The sequence below is a fragment of the Bos javanicus genome, chromosome 23 (assembly GCF_032452875.1).
Source record: "Bos javanicus breed banteng chromosome 23, ARS-OSU_banteng_1.0, whole genome shotgun sequence".
Taxonomy (NCBI): Eukaryota; Metazoa; Chordata; class Mammalia; order Artiodactyla; family Bovidae; genus Bos; species Bos javanicus.
This window is the reverse complement of record NC_083890.1, coordinates 34,142,484-34,150,380: the sequence shown is the minus strand read 5'-3', so window position 1 is coordinate 34,150,380 and position 7,897 is coordinate 34,142,484. Positions and strand designations below refer to the sequence as shown.

At 36.1% G+C, this 7,897-nt stretch overlaps 1 pseudogene; it reads left to right on the top strand.

The window, feature by feature from the left end:
* Nucleotides 1-1,773: 1,773 nt before the first annotated feature.
* Nucleotides 1,774-2,478, top strand: LOC133235954 (ras-related protein M-Ras-like; annotated as a pseudogene).
* The last annotated feature ends 5,419 nt before the right edge of the window (nt 2,479-7,897 follow it).

The window sequence follows — 7,897 nt, the reverse complement described above, 5'->3', positions numbered from 1 at the left end:
TATACCTGAGATAAGAACAAGCACATCTAATGTGATCAATTAAATTGAGATGTGTTGTGTCAAGTAGAGATTTCAAAGACTTAGCATGAAAAATGTTTTAATTTCTCATGAATAACTTCTATATTGATTATATGTTGAAATGGTAATTGGGCTAAGTAGACTAAATTGCCTAAATTAATTTTCCATACTGCTTTATAATTTTTAATGTGACTGCTGAAAAAATTTTAAATGAAATTTGTAGCTCAGTTTTTATGTTCATAGGACAGCACTGGAATAGATGATTTATGAAGTAAAAGCTACAAACAGTATGACAAAAAAATGTATCTTCACAGCTAATCTAATGAGTGAAAACTTACATAACCTTCAGTTTTTAAGATAGCAAGATACTAAAAAATGTTAGTGCATATTATTAACAAGGACATAGTAAGATAAGCATGCTTACATATTAGTAATGAGGTTATAAATTGTTAAAATCTTTCCAGAAAAAACTGGAAAAGCCTTTAAAATACTGGTTCCCTTTTAATAAACAACTCTTGATACCTACAATTTTTCTGTACAATGATATTGATTGTGGCATTATCATCTAGGAATGTATGACAATAACCTGAATAGTGAAGGTAAGGAAATACTTAAATAAATGGCCTTCAGTCACATGATAGAAATATTGCCCATATTCTGGTCACAGCACCTTTCTAATACTAATTTAATAGTAGATGTTTGTGCACTGAAATACAAAGATATAATCATGTTTTATGTTAGTGTAATTAAGATTTATGAGAAGGCAATGGCACCCCACTCCAGTACTTTTCTAGAACATTTTGGTGTTACAGATTTTCTAAAATAAAAATTAGCATTAATTACAGGAAATAAAGAAAAAAAGAGAACAAGATGGGTTCAGTATCTGCTAGCTTCAGTCATCTTCCATGTTTTCACTTGCACATGCCCTAAACTTAGACATGTCTTAAATAGGCACATAGATGATTTCCATCATTTCCCTTCAACTCATTTCCTTTTTCCCTCTCACGTTTTACCTACCAAACCAAATTATTACTGAATAACATTTTAGCTACAGATAAGCTCTTAAGTGTTTCTTTGAAAAGGTTAATGTTAATTTTAAAATAAATGTTTTTCACCTGTCTTATCTAAATGTTAACATTTTCTGTTTTTTCTGATTCATACAAAAAAAAATCAGCTCACTAAATTAACATGCTGCTGCTGCTTATCTCCAAATTTCCTTTTAATCCATATTCATTTTATTTATCAGTATCTGATAAAATTTAACTAACATATTTAGAAATCTTTCACTAAAAGAAAACAAAAATCCTGTGGCTTTAGATAAGTATTTAAATATAAAAATAGTAATTTAATTGACTATAAAAACTCAATATTAGCATTGAGAAATAGTTCAGGATTTTTCTGACTTGTCTCTGGTGTTGATCATGAATAAGCTCACAATCTTGGTTCTGGTTTTTTAATTGATCATCGTTTGGCAGTGGGAAAAAAATGTTACAATAGTCTGGTTTATCCCTCCCATTCTGCCTGTGTTGGTTCTAGCAGAGTTGATCATCATGGCCATATTACACAAGCCTAGACTTAGAATCGACTTACTGGGGCAGATGACTTATGAACTCAAAGTGTTATTTCAAAATGACTAAGGTTCCCTTTTGCCCCACCGCAGGCTCCAGGGTAACGGTGTGCAATAGAGAAGTCGGCGACGATCTGGACCCCAGTGAGATGGGCCTGTTCACTACTTAAAAAGCCCCGTTCACGGTCTGACCACCCAGCAACATGGTAAGGAGTGCGGTCCCCAGTGACAACCTCCCTACATACAAGCTGGGGGTGGGGAGGTATGCGCAAGAGCGCCCTCACCATTCAGCTTTTACAGAAGATCTTTGTGCCTGACTACAACCCCACCATCCAAGACGCTTTCCTGAAACATACAGATATTGACAATCAATGGGCCATCTTGGACGTTCTGGACACGGCCCAACAGGAGGAGTTCAGCGCCTTCCGGGAGCAGTACATGCTCACAGGGGACGGCTTCCCCATCGTCTTCTCAGTCACGGACAAGGCCACCTTCGAGCACATGGACTACTTCCACCAGCTCATCCTGCGCGTCAAGGACAGGGAGTCATTCCCGATGATCCTCATGGTCAAAAGGTCGATCTGATTCATTTGAGGAAAATCACCAGGGAGCAAGGAAAAGAAATGGCGACCAAACACAATATTCCATATATAGAAACCAGTGCCAAGGACCCACCTCTCAACGTTGACGAAGCCTTCCATGACCTGGTTAGAGTAATTAGGCAACAGATTCTGGGAAAAAAAGCCAGACGAAGAAGAAGAAAACCAAACGTTGGGAAGACCAGGTCACGAGCACCCACAAACTGCAGTGCGTGATATGGTGATGGCCCAAGGCCCTGGGCACAGTGACTGGGAACTAGCCAGTCCTCGGGACTCCACTGCCTAACTGCACCGAAGACCATCTAACCATGACCCTTTGCTCGAGGACTTGGCACAGGAAGAGAGAGAGGGAGGGTGGGCAGGGAGGAGGTAGGATCTGGCTTTTCTGGAGGGGCACAGGAGACGGGGTGTCTCACCAGAGACGAGACGCCAACGGGTAGATAGAAAGTATCCGAGCCCCTGTGTTGATGCAATCCAGTCCCTCCCTCCCTCAGTGGCTGTGTTATTTCTCTGAACTACATAGTGTAGGTCTGATGTGGGAGTGTTTCTCCATGTACAAAAACAAGCCATGATCAAGCTCCACCCCAACCCCACCCCCAGGCCACAGTGTCTGAGTTTGGGTGTCTTTTGTAGATTTTTGAGTTATTTTAAGGATTATTGTTTTATTAAAGGGGTCTGTATGCCTCCCCCCCAAAAATGACTAAGATTCGAATTTTCTACATGAGATGACCAAAGGAAAGATATGAGTTTGTTCTCAAGATCCCCAAAGAAGCTTAGAATTAATAAAAATTGGAAAAGCACAGATCAACATGTGTTTACACACTTTGTTGATTGTGGTGATGACAAGGGCTGACCTATCACTTTGTGCACAATTTTGTTTATGAATGACATTGTTAATGAGGAATACACAGTGTGGGCTTTGGTACCATCTGCCACTGTATGGCCAACGACTAGTCTAACCCTGCAAGGCGGTATGTCAACAGCAGAGCCTGATGCTAATCATACTGGCATCCTTGACAATTGGCAGCATGTTTATAAAGTAGCAGACACTCAATAAATGCTATTATTATTCACTAACACATAATGAACAGTCCTATACATAGTCAACAAAAGTATGATATTCAGAAAAGTATTATTGAGTCCTCAAGTTGGAATGTTTCTTCCAAGACTTAGTAGCTATATTTCTTAATTAATTGAGGCACTTTATATAAAATAAAATTCACTCATTTAAAGAGTATAGTTCAATGAGATTTGACAATTTAATATGACTATGCTATACATTTTCTTCAAAGCACCAACTGAATTTCACTCCAATTATTTTGTCAGGTTGAGATTTTAATTCCATTCAGTTCAAACTATTTTCTAATTTGTCTTGTCATTTTCTCTTTAACCCATGGGTTATTTAGAAGAGTGTTTTTTGCTTTCCAAATATTTTGTGTTTTTCCAGATAGCTTTCTGTCTTTCATTTCTAATTGAATTTTCCTGTGGACAGAGTATAAACTCTGTGTGATTTAAGTTCTTGTAAATTTACTGATTTTTTTATTAACCTGAACAAAGCCTAGTTTCCCTAATGTTCCATATTACTTGAAAAAAAAAAAGTGTTTTCTGCTCTTGAACTTTTCTATAAATATCAGTTAGTTCATGTTGGTAGTGTTGTTTAAGTTTTCTATACCTTTACTAATTTTTCTGTTGGCTCAAACTTCAGTTACTGAGAAGGACCATTTTTCCTTTCAGCCCTCTTAGTACTACATTCACACATTTAGAGGCTCTGTTATGGGTCCTTACATACTTAGGAATGTTACATTTTCTTAATGAATTGTTCTTCTTTATCATTTTATACTATATACTTTATCCTCAATAATATTTTTGTCATGGGGTATAATTTACTCTCCAGTCAAACTTTACTGCAGTTATTATTTGGAGATTGTATAATTTTCCATCTTGCTTTTTATATATAATTTCCCATCCTCTTGCTTTTAACCTATTTGTGTTTTCATGTTTTAAGAACGTTTCTTAGAGCATACAATTGAACTTTGTTTTTCTATCCATGTTGATAATTTCTGCTTTTTTATTGGAGGGTTTAGTTGCCTCCTCATGTATAAAGTAGAAACAACACACTTCAATTTAGCCCCTTCCAGATTTTGTGCTCTTGTTGTGGCATGTTTTGTCTCTGCACATGCTACAAACTTCATAGTGTATTATCTCCATTTTAGTCAATACTTTTTACTTTTATTTTTTTCAGTTATATAGTAAAATTGACTTCATTTTAATTCTTGTGTATCACTCTTTGGATTTTAATACATATGTATTTGTGTAACTACCACTATAATCAGAATATAGAAAACCTCCAGATTCCCACCAAATTCCTTGTGATACCAATTTGTAGATATGTACTTCCTGTGATGATTAATTTTATACATCAACTTGACTGGACCACAGGCTGCCCAGATATTTGGTGAAATATTATCCTAGGTGTTTCTATGAGGGTGTTTGTGGATGAGTTTAACATTTAAATCAATAAATTAAAGAAGATTACCCTCCTTAATGTGAGTGGGCCTCATCCTGTGAACCAAAGGCCTGATTAGGACAAAAGGGCTGATCTTCTACTTAGTAAGAGAGATTTCTTCCTGCCAAATGGTCTCCTAACTGGGAAATCATCTTTTTTCTCCCTTCAGATTTAAACTGAAAACATCTGCTTTTCTGGGGCTCAATCCTGCTCTACAGTTTTCAGGCTGAAACTAATCCCTGGAAACCCCTTATCTGTTCTCCATCACTATAGTTTTGTCTTTCTGAGACTATCATATTAATTAAATAATAGTACATATAATCTCTTGAGATTGACTTCTCTCACATAAAATAAAATATTTAGAATTTAACCAAGTTGTTGTGTATAAACAGTTTATACTTTTATATTGTTCACAATGCATTATTTTATGGATATTAAACAGTTTATCCATTCATTAGGCGAACAGCATTTGAGTGTTTGGTTTTTTTTTTTTCAGTTTTTGGCAATCATGAACGTAGAGGCTATGAATTTTTGTGTATAAGTTTTTGTGTAAGGGTAAGTTTTCAGTTCTCTAGGGCAGACACCCACACGTGGGACTGCTGGGTCATATGGTGTGTGTATGTTTAACCTCGAAAGAGTTGTCAAATGATTTTCCGGTAACTGTACCATCTTTGTTCCCATTGGCAATGTATGAGTTACAGGTGTTCTCTATCCTTTTAAGTACCTGTTATTGTCAGTATTGTTTATCTTACCCACTTTAATACACGAATGGTATTACTTCAACTTGGATTTCCAGAATGGCTAATGTTATTGAACGTATTTTTATGTGCTTATTTGCCATCTTTGTATCCTCTTTAGCAAAGTGCTATTCATATTTTCTGCCTGTTTTTAAAGTTAAGTTGTATATTTTCTTATTACTGAGTTTTGAGAATTCTTTAAATATTCTGGATCCAAGCTCTTTGTCACATACAAGATTTAAAAACATTTTCTCCCAGTCTGTAGCTTGTCTTTTCATTTTCTTAACAGTGTTTATCAGGAGCAAAAGATATTAAATACTGATGAAGTATAATTAATTAGATTTTATGATCATGCTTTTGATGTCATGATGTCCCTGTTATATAATTTTCGTTAGATACTAGAAATTCTGAACGCTATGTTTTTGAGTGTTCGGGTTTTCTTTCTTTTAAAGAGTGTGGCACTTTGTCCTGGTAATCAGGTTTTAAAGCCTGTTTTCATGATTTTTTCTGTTTTTAAAATACAAATCAGATCAGATCAGATCAATCGCTCAGTTATGTCCGATTCTTTGTGACCCCATGAATCGCAGCACGCCAGGCCTCCCTGTCCATCACCAACTCCCGGAGTTCACTCAGACTAATGAATAATGATAAAAGAAAGAAAGGAAAGAAGCTCCATATTTACTTATCTTGACCCACTACATTATTATACATAGTTGCAGATTTAGCATCATTTTCCTTTGACCAGAAGAATTCCCTCTAACATTTTTTGTAATGCACATCCACCGGTGACAAATTCTCCAAGGTTTTATTTTTCTGAAAAGTTTTTACTTAAACTTCACAGTTTAAGACTATTTTCACTGAAACAGAAAATTTTAGATTGGCCTTTTCTTCCCTTCAGAATTCTAATGTTACTTTTCTACTACTTTCTAGCTTGAATTTTAAAATAAAATGTTTACAGTGATTCTTATCTATTTTCCCTTCTATGTAATGCGTGTTTCTTTTCTCTGATTGCTATTAAGAGTTTCATCTTATTACTGATTTTAAACAATTGTTGTGTTCCTTTGGTTTCTTCTGTGTTTATGCTACTTAGCTGTGTTGAGTTCCTCAGATGTATGGCTTGGTAATTTACACTAAATTTAGAATGATTTTAAGTCAATATTTTACAATTTTTGACTATTCTCTCTGCAATTTCAATTCCAACTATATCTGTTATTTTGGCCTACTTCACAATTCCTCATGTAGCACCGGGCTCTATTTTTACGCTCTTCTTCTCCCTGTGATCATTTGTCATCCTATTCTCAATTACACTGTTTTCAAACTCACTGATCTTTTCTTTTGTCTTTAGTGTCTAAGTTTTTCTTAAAACCGTCCAGTGAATTAAGCATTTCTCACATTACATTTTTCATTTCCAGAAACTGCAACTGGGTTTAACACTAATTCCATTATTTTTGTCATTTCAAGTCTGTTTCTATTGACTCATTTTCCCCCTGCTTTATGGATACCTCTCCTTGCTTCTTCGAGTCCCTGTTATATAATTTCCATTAGATACTAGAAATTCTGAACGCTATGTTTTTGAGTGTTTGGGTTTTCTTCTAAAGAGTGTGGCACTTTGTCCTGGTAGTCAGGTTTTAAAGCCTGTTTTCATGATTTGTTCTGGCAGTGAGTCAGTTTTAACATTGGTTAGAGAAAGGTAAGAGGAACTGTTACTCTAGCCTGGCCCCATGACCAGGGTGTAGCCCTCTGTTATCTCTACTGAATGTCCCCACATGTTCAGTGAGGTTTCTCCATTCTCGTTAGTTGGAACTCAAGTCTCTTCTAGCCCCGTGTAAGCCTTAGGAATGTTTCAACTAATTCTTTCTAGTACTTTTGTTTTTGCCTGGTTTTGTGAAGTTTCAGTCTGCAGATGTGTAGTGAAATATCCTGAAACATGTTCTCTCCAAATCTCCCTCTTCTTCAATACTCTGCCCCATCTCAACTTCCTCAAACACCCTGCCGGGTATCTGGTGTCTGTGAACAGCTGGTTCACATATTTTCCTCTATTTTCTAGCTGTTAATGGCAGAAAGACAAGCCTGAGTGACACCAATTACTCCAAGCTGGCTGCAAGTAGCTGCCACAGATAGTTCTTTCTGGTGCAAGAAAAATATAAGGCTTTGAGGAGTCCCAGAAAGCATAATACACCTTGTAAGATATATAACCTCATAATCAAACCAAATGAGTCAGTCTCTTAAAAAATTAAAACTGGAAAAACATAGTTAATTCCTCTGCCTATTCAGATTTAAAAAAATAAGAAAACAGCAATTTGGGAGTTTTTTCAAGAGTTTACCCTTGAAACATGGTGTTCCAGCTGGTATGACAGAAAAGAGTCTTTGTTAAGTAGTATCAAAGTCCAGGAACAAAATTTACTTCACCCTGAAGGCACATAATTTCAAACTCCTCTGCAGAGTGATTATTGGGCTTATGTGGTAACTG